This window comes from Gorilla gorilla, chromosome 8, assembly GCF_029281585.2.
Source record: "Gorilla gorilla gorilla isolate KB3781 chromosome 8, NHGRI_mGorGor1-v2.1_pri, whole genome shotgun sequence".
NCBI lineage: Eukaryota > Metazoa > Chordata > Mammalia > Primates > Hominidae > Gorilla > Gorilla gorilla.
Genome location: NC_073232.2, coordinates 59,166,890 through 59,180,968, shown reverse-complemented (window position 1 = coordinate 59,180,968; position 14,079 = coordinate 59,166,890). Strand labels below are relative to the sequence as shown.

Sequence of the window (14,079 nt, the reverse complement as noted above, 5' to 3'; positions counted from 1 at the left end):
TAAACACACATGCACATGTATGTTTATTGTGGCACTATTCATAATAGCAAAGACTTGGAATCAACCCAGATTCCCATCAATGATAGACTAGATTAAGAAAATGTGGCACATACACACCATGGAATACTATGCAGCCATAAAAAAGGATGAGTTCATCTCCTTTGCAGGGACATGGATGAAGCTGGAAACCCTCATTCTCAGCAAACTATCACAAGATCATAAAACCAAACACCACATATTCTCACTCATAAGTGGGAGTTGGACAGTGGGAACACATGGACACAGGGAGGGGAACATTACACACTAAGGCCTGTCAGGAGGTGGGGTGTCAGGGGAGGAATAACATTAGGAGAAATACCTAATGTGGGTGACGGGTTAATGGGTGCAGCAAACCACCAGGGCACATGTATACCTATGTAACAAAACTGCACGTTCTGCACATGTAACCCAGAACTTAAAGTGCATATATATATGAGTAAAGGAACAGTCCTTACATACAAGTAACACAAGACACTCCATCTTACATTTTATTCGTGAGAGCAAGTCGCAAGTCCATGCCTAACTCCAAGGAATCTCAGAAGTTCTATCCTACTATTTGTCTAGAATAATAGTAAACAGCACTAATGACTACAAAATTGCAAACCAATATAATAGACTATGACTCCTGAGAGCATAAAATGTATTTTATGAATCTTTACATTCACTTCCTCAAACAAAAACTTTGCCATAGTTGCTATACAATAAATTCTTTGGTAATAACTAAATGAATGATCTCATATATTGGATCATAAAAATGAATCCAAAGTTTTATTATGCTAACAGATGCAATATATAATGTTAATAATATTAACAGTTTTAGAAGAGCTTATTTACCCAGAATGTTTATGTACACATTCATTTTTGCTTTGTAAATTAAAACAAATTAAAGTTATTCAAATCCAACCCTGAGATTATTAAGTTTTTTTCTGAATTATTGTACCATACAAAATAATATAAAGCACTCTTGGGACTTTGCCAGAGTTTGCCATTGAGATCTTCCTCCAAAATTACTCTAGCTTTAAATTGCTTAACTTGCTATCGGAGAACATTCATATCGAAAGCTGTTAATCATGAGCACTATAGTAATATGAAGGCATTTAATGTTTTTTCCCCTCTGTGGGAGATTAGGTGTCATGTTATCACACCATAATCATTACTTTGAGTGCATATTTTAATTCTCTTCTCTCCACCAATGCACAACTTCTTCTAGGCTTGTAACATAACCTCTATGTGCCTATTTCCATTTCTGGGGGAAGTTATTGTTATTGAATTTCTACTATGGCTTAATTCTAGTGGTTTTTAGACTCATACTTGACCTGATAGAATGAGTCATGAATGAACAGAAACATGTTGAAAGTGCCATATGTGAATGTTGCAAATAATTAAGACTCAGTATTAATGAAGGGGAATTACTATGCTGTGCTATCAAAAGAAGCTTCGTGATTTAGAAATCCTGAGTATTGCTAAGCTATTATAAGAAAATAAGAACTGCAATGAAAGAGAAAAACCAAAGTACTTTTTTAAAAATTGTGTTACTAAGACAGTTTATAGAAAATAAAAAATAAACACTTTAAATGCAAACTTTCTATGATCATCTCTATGTTCTAACCCTTTATTTTGATGACTTAATAGTTTAACATGATATACCTGTCACTTAAACAAAATTTCATTCTCCCTTCTGAGTAATTAGGCTACAAACAAAGCAAACAAAGCCAGCTAAACCATGAAAAATTATTGCTATTCTCTCTCTTCACAAGACTCTTTTTAAGCATTTGGAGGTAAGAAAAAGCTTTGCACAGGAAAAACTGGAAAAGAAAATGTTTACTTTTTCCCTATTGGGTCCTTTTCTTCATTTATCTAATACCGGGTTCTTTCCTTTTCTTTACTCTGTAAAGTCCTGCATTCTGCTCATCTGCCACCAAAAAAAGTCATGTTCCCCATTAAAATTTCCATGACCTTTTTTTTTTTCCTTTCTGTAGATTCTACTTCCCAAATTTGTCGAAAAGTTTAAAGGTTGTTTGATGGCTGTTTTCAGTTGTTACTCTTTCCATACATTAATTTTATTAGGAAAATTTGCCATGTTAGTCTAAATATAAAACAGGATAAAGAAATCTTCAATTGTGAATTTTTGTAATTCCCTGATTTCTAAGGATGAGGTTTCCTACTTGCAGGGTAAAACCCGGAAACTTTCATGATTATGAAGAATCTGGGAAGCAGAGAAAAAGGGACACTGAACAAGGCAGAAGCTACCTGGGTCGGTATAATAAAGAGCTAAGCCAGAGAGAAACGAGGTAAGACACAAGGAATTTTGGAGAAGCTTATAGTAAAGCAGTTGCCCTGAAATATTGAGAGTGAGAGAGAGAAACAGAAAAGAGAGAGAGAAAAAGGAGAGAAGGTATCAGAAATCGAAGAGGGGACATCACTACAGATCCTTAAGGCATTAAAAGGTAATAATGAAACAACTGTGAATAACTTATGGCAACAATTTTTCCATGGCATTTCTGTGGATACATACGTAAATATGTATATACATACGTATTTATGTACATTAAATATGTATATACGTATCTAGCTGTACTGTATTTTTAGCTGTACTAGAAAGCTACACATATTTTTTCTTAAGTGGTTGTACCTTTTTATGCTTCTATCAGCTGCATGTGAAAGGTCTACTTGCCACACGTCATTGCCAAAAACTTAGTGTTGTCAATCTCTCTGATTTTACCCTTTCTGATGAATGTGTGCAGATATAGCATGGTGACTTTAATTTGTGCTTCTCTTATTTTAATAACATTGAGAGCCTCTTCATACATTTATTGATAATTTGGATATCCTCTTCTGGTCTCTTGCTCATTGTCTGTTAGAGTTATTGTCTTTTCCTTCTTGATTTGTAGAAGTCTTTTTTTTTATTGTTCATGATACAAGTCCTTTGCCAATTATATTCAGTATTTTATATATTTTCTAATTCTGTAAATTGCCTTTATACTCTCCAAATTGTGTCTTTTGATGAAAAGAAGTTTCTAATTTTAGTATAGTTTATTTTATCAATGATTTTATTTATAGTTACTATTTTTTATATCCTGTTTAGGAAAGTTACGCCTATCCTAAAGTCATGAAAGCCGTACAGTTCTTTTTTTACAGCTAAAAAACATGTTTACTTGATTTTTGTTTATCATTATGAGAAAAGGGCTGATGTTGATATTTTGTTTCATCTTGACAATATTATTCTTTTTTGACTGCTCTGCAGGGCCACTATCATGACAAATTGTGTCCACATAGGTATAAGATTGTTTCTGGACTCTCTAATCTCTGCCACTGGTCTTTGTTTCTATCCTTGCACAATTGTCATAGGACTTTTTAAAATCATATGTTTATAATGAAGCTTTGTGTTTGGGTAGTTTAAGTGCTATAACTTTTTTCTCTTCAAAACTATCTTGATTATTATTTCTGTATTTTTATATAAATTTAAGAATTAGCATTTCAGTTTCTCTGAAAAAAAATGAGATTTTTCTTGGAACTGCATTTAGCTTATAAATCATGTTTGGGGAAGCAAATCTTTTTGATGATATAAACTTTAAAATCCATAAATGTGACATATTTTCCCTATTTATTTAGATTTCTCTAAGTTCAAATAATTCATCATAATAGTAGCCCGACATCTCTTTTGGTAAAGTCATTCCAGATAGTTAATAAGGAATTAGTACAACTTGCTAGAAGAGCTAAATTGTTGCTGAGGCATAAAGTATGAATAAGAGCCAGCTTGACTAGACGGCATTGGAGGGGTGATCTGTGGGAGATATTCAAGCAGCTGATAGGGCTTGAATACAAGAGAGACTGTGGAAAATTGGGAAACACAACACAAAGTTTCATTATAAATGTGTGGTTTTAAAAAGTGCTATGATAATTGTGCAAGGATAGAAACATAGTCCAGTGACACAGACTAGAGAGTTCAGAAACAATCTCATACATATGTGGACACAATTTGTCATGATAGTGGCCCTGCAGAGCAGTCAAAAAATAATTGGGAAACTGGGAGGGCTTTAGTATGACTGAAAAAAGTAGTTTAATATGATTGATTATACTAATATATATTATTTGGATACAACTATTTGAATGTTTACTATTATTGCTTGACATGAAAAGCATTGTACTAGAAAACATAATAACAATCCTTATTTTTCTCAACGTAACAAGTTATTCAGTGAGAAACTGTTGTTGCTAAGTGATGGATTTAGGCAATTTCTTCCCATAAAACTTCTGAATGTACCGTCGTATTACTGGTTTGATAAGTTAAATGGTAACTTCATGAGCCCTATATACTTAATGTATTTCCCCAGTTTGTCTTACTAAGAGACAGACAGTGAGACTTTGGGTCTCACTATAAGAGGATCTCTAACTTAATACCATATAATGTGTAAATACCATATGATACAGCATTTGCAAATAAATTTAAAAATATATAGAACACATTAAGAGATTTCAAGTTAATTGATTTATTATATTAATTGTAATAGTGAGAGAAATGTTAAAACCTTGTTCTGAAGCAGATGTGCCTTATGTTACACAACTGCTCATTTCTTCATTATTTTGAAAAACAGGCAATAACACATGTCTGTGAAATAAGAGCAACTGATAAATAAATGAATGTAGGGGCAGGGGGACAAGAACAAAGTTCTAAAGGAATAAATATTTTGGAAATGTAGTGTAAAATCCTTGCCTTTTTCTTCAGTGTGAACACAGAGTTGCAGGAATCAAAATCACATAAATCATTAGGAGGCATGAAAAGTGTTGGTGATAAAATATACAAACATAGGGAAGGCAAGTTTGAGGTATTTTAGATTGGAAATATTTTAGAAGAAAGACTATAAAAGATGCAAATAATTTGCCATATATATTCAGAATGAAACTTAAAATGTCTTAGTAGAATGATATTTATGGGATGTGGACTGCTGTTAAAACAAAGTCCACTTACCATTATTTTTTATCAGCATTTGGTATTGTGATATAAGGGTTCTATCACAGGGTAATAGTATCTTGAATTCATGCAAGTCAACATTCATTGAAAGCCATTAAGGTTGTTTTAAGATTTTGTGAATTGCTGGAGCAACTGACATTCTGTTCTCATCAAATACTTGAAGCAGGTGGCAGTATGGTTTGATAAAATTACATAAACTTGGGGTAAGGAGACCAGGGTTCCAACACCAGCTCTGATTCATATTAGTTGTTTGTCCTTAGGCAAACTACACGGATTCTCCTAGTTTTCTTGAGAAACGAGAAAGTTCCTTTTAAACCTATGAGTGTATAATTTTTAAAACCTGATTGCAAAATGTATCTATTTGTTCATGTAATGTAAGTACAGTTAGCAGGCTAAGGAACTAGTTATAGTCTAGAGCTACTCTCTTTACAAACATGTAGAGGCCATTCTTTGCGGAGAGTTATTTCAAAGGACAAAACTATGAGAAAACCACACATTTGGAGCAGCAAGCTGCCTTGCTGAGAATGATTTAACTGTCACCTGTGCTACCTGATAATATTTAGTTGAAGACTAAAGTAGCCCTGCTAATTTCAAAATCCTCTCTCACTGTCAAAAGTTAGTGTTTGCAGCATTTCATCAGTTAAGACCAGCTCTCTTTTATAATTAGCAAGGCTGCAGATGGATGCCCATCCAGGACACCTTCGTCTGCTTATTCCAGCCTGGGTATATACAAAGTCTGCTGGAGCCTGAGGCCATTCCCAGGAAATTAAGTGGAACCATCTTCATTCTGCTAGCCTATCTTTCACAACAGGCACATGTTGATTAAATGTTATTTCCATTTTATTTTTACTTCCTTCTCACCCTCTGTTGCTATTGTCCAGTTAAAACAACTTCACTGCCTTAGAAATTATTATTAAAAACTAATCACTAAAATAAATTCTTCCAGGGTCACTTTTTAAATTTTTAGTCCACTCTGAGATGTGACAAATAATATTTTTAATACCAGTTATTTTATGTAAATACTATTCCAACTGTAGGTTTTTCATAATCAGAAAAGATTTAGCAATATTTAGATTTCAGTTTATAATTCTAGTGTTTCTTAACCATTTTCTAGCATTCTCGAAACAGTATATAGACAGTCACCAATTTAATTAAGAATCCTATTTGGGAGAAGCACTGAAAGTAGAAAGATCATCAGAAAATAAGCCATTGAGGGATTAATGCAAATATAAGTAAATCTTAAATAGAAAAAAGAAAGCCATGCAAAGAAATTTCACATTCTCAGTAGAGCTGAGATTAGCTGATTAGCTGATCTTGACAGCTTATCTCATGAGTACTGACTCAGGATTTTTCACAAGGTACTTGAAATTGTTTTCATTTCTACATAAAAGATACAAATCAATTATCTTCAGTTATGCACCTGGATTTATAAAACTCACTACTGGAATTATTGAAATTATTAGTCTCAGAAAAAAAATTCATAATCAAATGCACTTCAAACTATCATTTGTCAAAGATTAAACATCTTTGAGATAGCTTTCAATAAATTTTTGAAAATGCCTGTAGGTGTCACAAAGAGCAGTTAAGGGAAAGCAGAAAGGAAGACTGAGGTTACATGCGCAATTTCACATTACCCAGCCATAACTCTTTTTTTTTAACTTATGAAATACATCCTTGCTGAGGATGCATATTTTTGTAGTTGTTCTCTATAAATGAGAAATCTAAGATTCTATTAGCTATTCATGAATACCTTCATACACAACCTTGTCCATTTCTTTCTTACCTTTTATATTCTCAGGGCAATGACAAACTCAGTGTGGACTTTGGCAGTGGTCCACAGAGCTCTTTAATTTTATTTGACTTTCTACCTATGAAAATAGTTATTTGACTTTCTACCTATGAAAATAAGAAAAGACTAACATTCATAACTAAAAGCATTAATTATGGTACTTTTATGAGAAAATAATTATAGTAGACGATAAATAGTGGCCATGACATAAATCACATATCAAAAAATGTTATTGCATTCTATTTTTAAAGACTTTTTAATGCTATGAGAAAATGTTCATTAAATCTTAAATAAGACAATGGTATACAATAATATGAACCTATATCACAATACTATATACATGTGTAATATATTCTTTATGAAACAGAGCATTGATTAGATAAATTAAAATAAAATTATTAATTATAGTTATGCTTTGATTTTATGAGTAATTGGGATTTTTAAATTGTATTTTCTAAGATTGCTACAATTTTATATATTAATTTTACAACTTCAAGAAAAGAAAGCAATATACATCTCTGAGGCACTGGATTAGCCAGGTGTTTCAAGTCTCTACCCAGTATGTTGAGATTTTATCTATGTCAGCTTCTGGAGAAATGTTTAAAAATACAGATTCTAGAGCTCCTAGCACAGACTCATTTTAGCAGTGATTACTGGCAACCAGTATTTAAGTAAAAACATCCTGGAGATTCTGGGGTTAGCCAGATATAGGAAAGCCAAGTCTAAATAGCAAAGGCAGATGGTTAATGACCAAATCATTGAGAAGCATTGCCGACAGGTGCCTAAGATACGGTCTATTAGAAATGCCTAGGATTTCCTTGGCTATGCGGGGTCTTTTATGGTTCTATACAAATTTTAAAATAGTTTTTTCTAGTTCTGCGAAGAATTTCATTGGTAGTTTGATAGGAACAGCGTTGACTGTAGATTGCTTTGGGCAGTATAGCCATTTTAATGAAATTGATTCATCCTATCCATAAGCATGGGATGTTTTTCCATTTGTTTGTGTCCTCTCTGATTTCTTTGAATGATGTTTTGTAATTTTCATTGTAGAAATCTTTCTCCTCCCTGGTTAGCTGTACTCCTAGGTATTTTATTCTTTTTGTGGCAATTGTGAATGTGGTTGCTTTCCTGATTAGACTCTTGGTTTGGCTGTTGGTGGTGTATAGGAATGCTAGTGATTTTTGTACATTGATTGTGTATCCTGAAACTTTGCTGAAGTTGCTTATCAGCTGAAGGAGCTTTTGGGCCGAGACTATGGGGTTTTCTAGATATAGAATCATGTCATCTGCAAATAGGGATAGCTTGACTTCCTCTATTCCTATTTGGATGCCCTTTATTTCTTTCTCTTGCCTGATTGCTCTGGCTAGGACTTCCTAGATTATGCTGAACAGGAGTGGTGAGAGAGGTCCTCTTGTTTTGTGCCGGTTTTCAAGGGGACTCCTTCCAGGTTTTGCCCATTCAGTATGAGGTTGGCTGTGGGTTTGTCATAAATGGCTCTTGTTATTCTGAGGTATGTTCCTTCAATACCTAGTTTATTGAGAGCTAGTAACATTAATAGGCTGTTATCCTTAGCAAAGTAATGGAGGAATAGAAAACCAAATACCACATATTCTCACTTAAAAATCGGAGCTAAACAATGAGAACTCATGATCACAAAGAAGGGAACAACAGACACTGGCGTCTACTTGAAAATGGAGGGTAGGAGGAGGGAGAAGAGCAGAAAACAAAATTATTGGGTACTGAACAATACCCAATATTGGGTATTTCATCACCTGGGTGATGAAATAGTTTGTACAACAAACCCCATGACATGAGTTCACTTTTGTAAAAAACCTTCACATGGACCATCAAACCTAAAATAAAAGTTTTTTTTTTTTTTAAGAGATGTCTTATTTCAAAGGAGATGCAAAACCAAAAGCTGTACAGCTTTTCACACAGACAAAACAGGAGCCCTGGCAGCCTCAGTTCTAGCACTTTCTCATTACCCTGCTCCCAAAGTGAAAGATTTTGATGTTCATGACCTCTTTAAAATTACTCTTCTTTCTTGCCAAAGTCTGCATCTACTCCCCACAGGAGGATGGATAAAATAAACTCATGGCATTTCAATCAGCCAGTGGGCATCAGACAATGACAAGTCTTAGAACTTTTACCTACAAATCAGTTCACCTAGAAGTGTGAAGACTCTGGAGTCTTTCCTCTTGCTTAGAGATCTGTATTTCACAGACTTCTGAGAAAAGTAGGCTATAAAATGATTGAATATTCACTTGCTGCTTTTAATGTATTATTTATGTATTAGAATGTATAATTTGAGAAATAAAAAGTGAATTGAAAGCCGGGTAATTAAATATACAGTTCTTTGTTCAATTTTGAAAAATAACATTTCCATTTTTTACCAATATTAAATAGATCAGCTAACTGATAGGCTGAGAAAAAGATGAAAATCTTGAGAGAGAAGACAGCTACAGTGACTTTTTATTTAAATTTATTCTAACAAAGAAAATGTCGATTTTGTAGTTTCAATTCAAATTTTGTTTTATTTATACTTAATGTAGGTAAGACTTGTGCTAGATCTATGGTTAAGCAGGAGCTCCATTTTGATATGCTGTCTCTCTCTCAGGCCAGTATGACAGATACTAGAAGTGAGGGATTCTGAAAGCATGGTCTGGTGTAGTTGTGCTTTAGGTCAACATGCATTACACTTATTTAGCAGATGAAAAATTGAAACTTATGAAACAAGGAAAATTTTTTGATTTAAGTAAATTAATGAGTACCATGAGGGGAGCCAGGACCCATCTTTCCTGGCATCTCTCATATTATGCTGGTAGATATTTTTACATTTCCATAGTTTCAAAAAACAAAAATGAAAATCAGGAAAGTAGAAGCTAATAGTATTGGATACACTTTGTCAGGAAAAAGAATATGCAGATAAAATTTTAAATGATACCAATTTCCCTTTCTCCTAAACAATGCATCTTTTTACATGCAATGTATTAAGAAGTGCTGCCATGCTCTCCCCTGGACTATGCAAATAATCAGAAACTATTTATAGTTCATTTGTTCCAGGAAGATGACAGATGAAGGTTTAAATCTGAAACACGTGACTAGCAGCCAACTACTGTTTTCATTAGGCTAAATGGGAATTTCAAAATACAATCACATAAACAGGAATTTAAAATTTCTATTAAATTACAAAAATATTAGGTCATATAACAAAAATAGGAGGAAGAATGCTAATGGAGAAATTATATTAAATATATGTGTACAAAAATTTCTATTAAGAAAGGTTCACTTACGTATTGATTTATTAATTTATCCTGAATATTGATTGAATATTTTATATATTCTATGTGTAGTGACCTACACAGGTTAATCATGATAAATAAAGCAGGCAATATCCTTATGCTCATGGAAATTATAGTGCAATAGAAATAACAGATTTTTTTAAATCTCACAAGTAAATAATGATAAAATATGAGTGCAATGAAGGAAAAGCACTACTTATTAGAGATTTCAAGAGGAAGACCAAATTTACGTTGAAAGTAAACAAAGTTTCCACAATAAATCAGTAGGAATTACTTTTAAGAATATCATGAGTGTATGTGTGCATGTATTTATTTCAGGCAAGAGAATAAATATGCATTTCAGCTAGAAATTATTGTATTGCCTGAAAACCCGGAAATGAGTCTGACCATTTGGAACAACTAAAATAATAAACAAAACAAAACAGAATAGTGAAGTTGGACCATCACAAGTGACAAGAGGGAAAAAATAATAATGGTGTAGGCAGTTACCATACTGTGGCAAAATCTCATGAAATTTTAAATATATTTTCTCAATGTAGTAAGAAGCCATTGAAGATTTTTACGTAAGGATGATTTGACAGAACTCGCTAAACAATAATCAAATAATTTAGTGACTCATTCAAACCAATAGCAATCTAAAAACTATACTACTACCTCAAAAACACTTCTCTCTATTGCAGGGCACCAACCCTAACCCAGAGAACGACCATGACATCTGTTTTTACCAGAAAGCTTTCTGGGTTTGACTTATCAACTACATTTGTAAACTGCATACTGATCTCTGGCCCTGGGGAGATTTCTGCTGAAAAGCAGGCTGTTAGCAAACATTTACAAATTCAGCTTTCTCAAAAAGCCTTTTTATAATAACTATTAGTCACAAAAGTCTGCTTGGTTGTAATTTCTGCTCCTACCTCTTTTAGGAGACCCTGAAATCAACCCTCTCAGAAAATACTGAGAACACTTCATGGTATAAGAAAAATTTTGAATGTCTTTGAGAACAGGTAGATGACACAACCTCTACAACTAGTTCTTCCAGTGAATGTTGTCAGTGGAAAAATATCTTATTATTTAAACCTTTGCAAAATAAATGCTGTAAATAGGTGTTTCCATCTCACTCTTAGTCCATAGTAAAACAACTGTAAAACATGGTTTGCATGTGTTTGCTGCTGAGTGGTATGTCCACCTGCTTCAGCACCAGTAGCGTTTGCAGATCCAACAGACTCCCATCATTTTGTACTCTGTCATTTTTAGTACCATCTGGCAGTGTTTTTGCTGAAACACTTTTCTCAAAATCTTGGGTGAAGGGGTGGTCTTCACTGGATTTTGATGGTGTTCACATCAGTATACAAAGGCCACATCCACATTTATTTTTCATGATAATCCTTTCTCTATGTTTGGGTTATTTTGAGATGGCTGAGGGGCCTCAAGATTCCTAGAGGCCTTACAGTTTGATTGAGAGGATTTGTGAAGCACACACTTAATCTCTTGAAAGGGCCCTCTGTGACTGAATATTGTGACCTTTTGATCTTTCTCAGTTTTGAGAAAAAGGTTGTATAGGTACACCCATTTTTCTATGCCACATTTGTGGAAGAAATTTCTTAATTTTAACAGCCTTTGCCATAAGGACAGGCCAAGAATTTTCAAAACCATCAGTCCTTAGATCCTTTTGATTTAATGGTTCTTCCCTTAATTAACTTCTCTTCTTTCACATTTTATTATAAGCAGCAAGAAGCAATCAGGATGGCACTTGCAACGTTTTGCTTAGGAATTTCTTTAGCTGTATAACAAGTTCAACACTTACAAGTTCTGCTTTTCACATAACTTCAGGGGACAATTTTGTTAAGTTTTCTGCTACTATTTAACAAGGACGTCCTTTTCTCTAGTTTTCAAAATATGTTCATCCATAACTTCAGAGCGCTCAACAGCAGTATCCTCTAGGTCCAAATTTTCACCAGCCACTTGTTCAAGGTAATATGGGCTTTCTCTATCATTCTTCTCAAAATTACTTAAGTGTTTGTTTAAAAAGCACCCATTTCCAGGCATCAAAATATATGTTAGTTTTATATTGCTGCATAATAATTACCACAAAATTAACAGCTTAAAAATAAATCTATTATCTCACAGTTTCTGTGGGTTTTGAGTCAGAGCACAGCTTAACTGGGTCTTCTGCTTCAGGTTTTCACAAGTCTGCAATCAAAGTGCCAGCAGGGACCACAGTTTCATATGAGACAGCTGATTATTTTTTAAACTCACACGGTTGTTTGTGATCCTCACAGTTGTAAGACTGAGGCCCTTAGATCCTGGAGTTAAGTCACAGTTCTTTGTTGTGGTTGCCTCCCTTAATATGATGGTTTTCTTCATCAAGCCAATAAAGACAACAAGTCTGCTATAAGGATGGAGAATTATAAAATGTCATGTAGTCACAAAAGTCATGTACCATTACTTTTTCCATACTCTTTTAGTTAGTAATATATCACGGGTTCCTTCCATGCTGAAAAGGAAGGGGTAATAAAAGGACAGGAAAACCAGGTGGTGGAGATCATAAGGACCACCTTAAATTGGTCCACCACACAGCTGTAGCATGTAAGTGTTAATAGCTCTTTTTTAAAAAATATAAGAAAAACAAGAGAGTAAAACATTCAAGTACTTGTAAGCATAGTCATGAAAAGGTCTCATTTTTTTCTGATTCAAAAACACATACTGATATGGTTTGGCTGTGTCCCCACCCAAATCTGATCTTGAATTTTAACTCCCACATTTTCCATGTGTCATGGGAGGGACCCAGTCGGGGGTAATTGAATCATGGGAGCAGGTATTTCTCATGCTGTTCTCATGATAGTCAATAAGTCTCACAAGATCTGATGGTTTTATACAGAGGAGTTCCCCTGAACAGGTTCTTTTTTGCCTGCTGCAATCCATGTAAGATGTGACTTGTTCCTCCTTGCCTTCAACCTTGATTATGAGGCCTTCCCAGCCACATGGAACTGTAACTTTATTAAACCTCTTTCTTTTGTAAATTGCCCAGTCTTGGGGATATCTTTATCAGCAGTGAGAACAGTAAATTAGTACCAGTAGAGTGGAGTGCTGCTAAAAAGATACTCAAAAATGTGGCGGCAACTTTGGAACTGGGTAACAGGCAGAGTTTGAAACAGTTTGGAGGGCTCAGAAGAAGACAGAAAGATGTGGGAAAGTTTGGAACTTCCTAGAGACTTGTTGAATGGCTTTGCCCAAAATGCTGAATAATGATATGGAAAGTAAAGTCCAGGCTGAGATTACTTCGGATAGAAATGAGGAACTTGTGAACTGGAGCAAAGGTGACTCGGATATAATAGCAAAGAGACTGGCAGCATTTCGCCCCTGCCCTAGAGATATGCAGAACTTTGAACTTGACAGAGATGATTTAGGGTATCTGGCAGAAGAAATTTCTAAGCAGCAAAGCATTCAGGAAGTGACTTGGGTGCTGTTAAAGGCGTTCAGTTTTAAAAGGGAAACAGAGCATAGAAGTTCGAAAAATTTGCAGCCTGACAATGGGATAGGAAAGAAAATCTCATTTTCTGAGGAGAAATTCAAACCAGCTGCAGATATTTGCATAGGTAACAAGGCGTTGAATGTTAATCACCAAGATAATGGGGAAAATGTCACCAGGGCATGTCAGAGACCTTTGTGTCAGCCCCTCCTATCACAGGCCCAGAGACTTAGGAGGAAAACATGGTTTTGTGGGCCCAGCCCAGGATTCCTCTGCTGTGGGCAGTCTAGAGGCTTGGTGTCCTGCGTCCCAGCTGCTCCAGCAGTGACTAAAAGGGGCCAAGGTACAGCTCAGGCCAGGGATTCAAAGGGTGCAAGCCCCAAGTCTTGGCAGCTTCCACATGGTGTTGAGCCTGCTGGTACACAGAAGTCAAGAATTGGGGTTTGGAAACTTCCACATAGGTTTCAGAGGATGTATGGAAACACTGGATGTCCAGGCAAAAGTTTACTGC

At 34.8% G+C, this 14,079-nt stretch overlaps 1 long non-coding RNA gene across 2 annotated transcripts in view; it reads left to right on the top strand.

Moving 5' to 3' along the window:
* Positions 1 to 14,079, top strand: part of LOC129525161 (uncharacterized) — a 314,405-nt gene that overhangs the window by 125,526 nt on the left and 174,800 nt on the right. For both annotated transcript variants that reach the window (XR_010135209.1, XR_008669272.2), the window contains one exon: positions 2,211 to 2,330. This is a non-coding gene — a long non-coding RNA (uncharacterized lncRNA). The remainder of the gene's footprint in view (positions 1 to 2,210; positions 2,331 to 14,079) is intronic.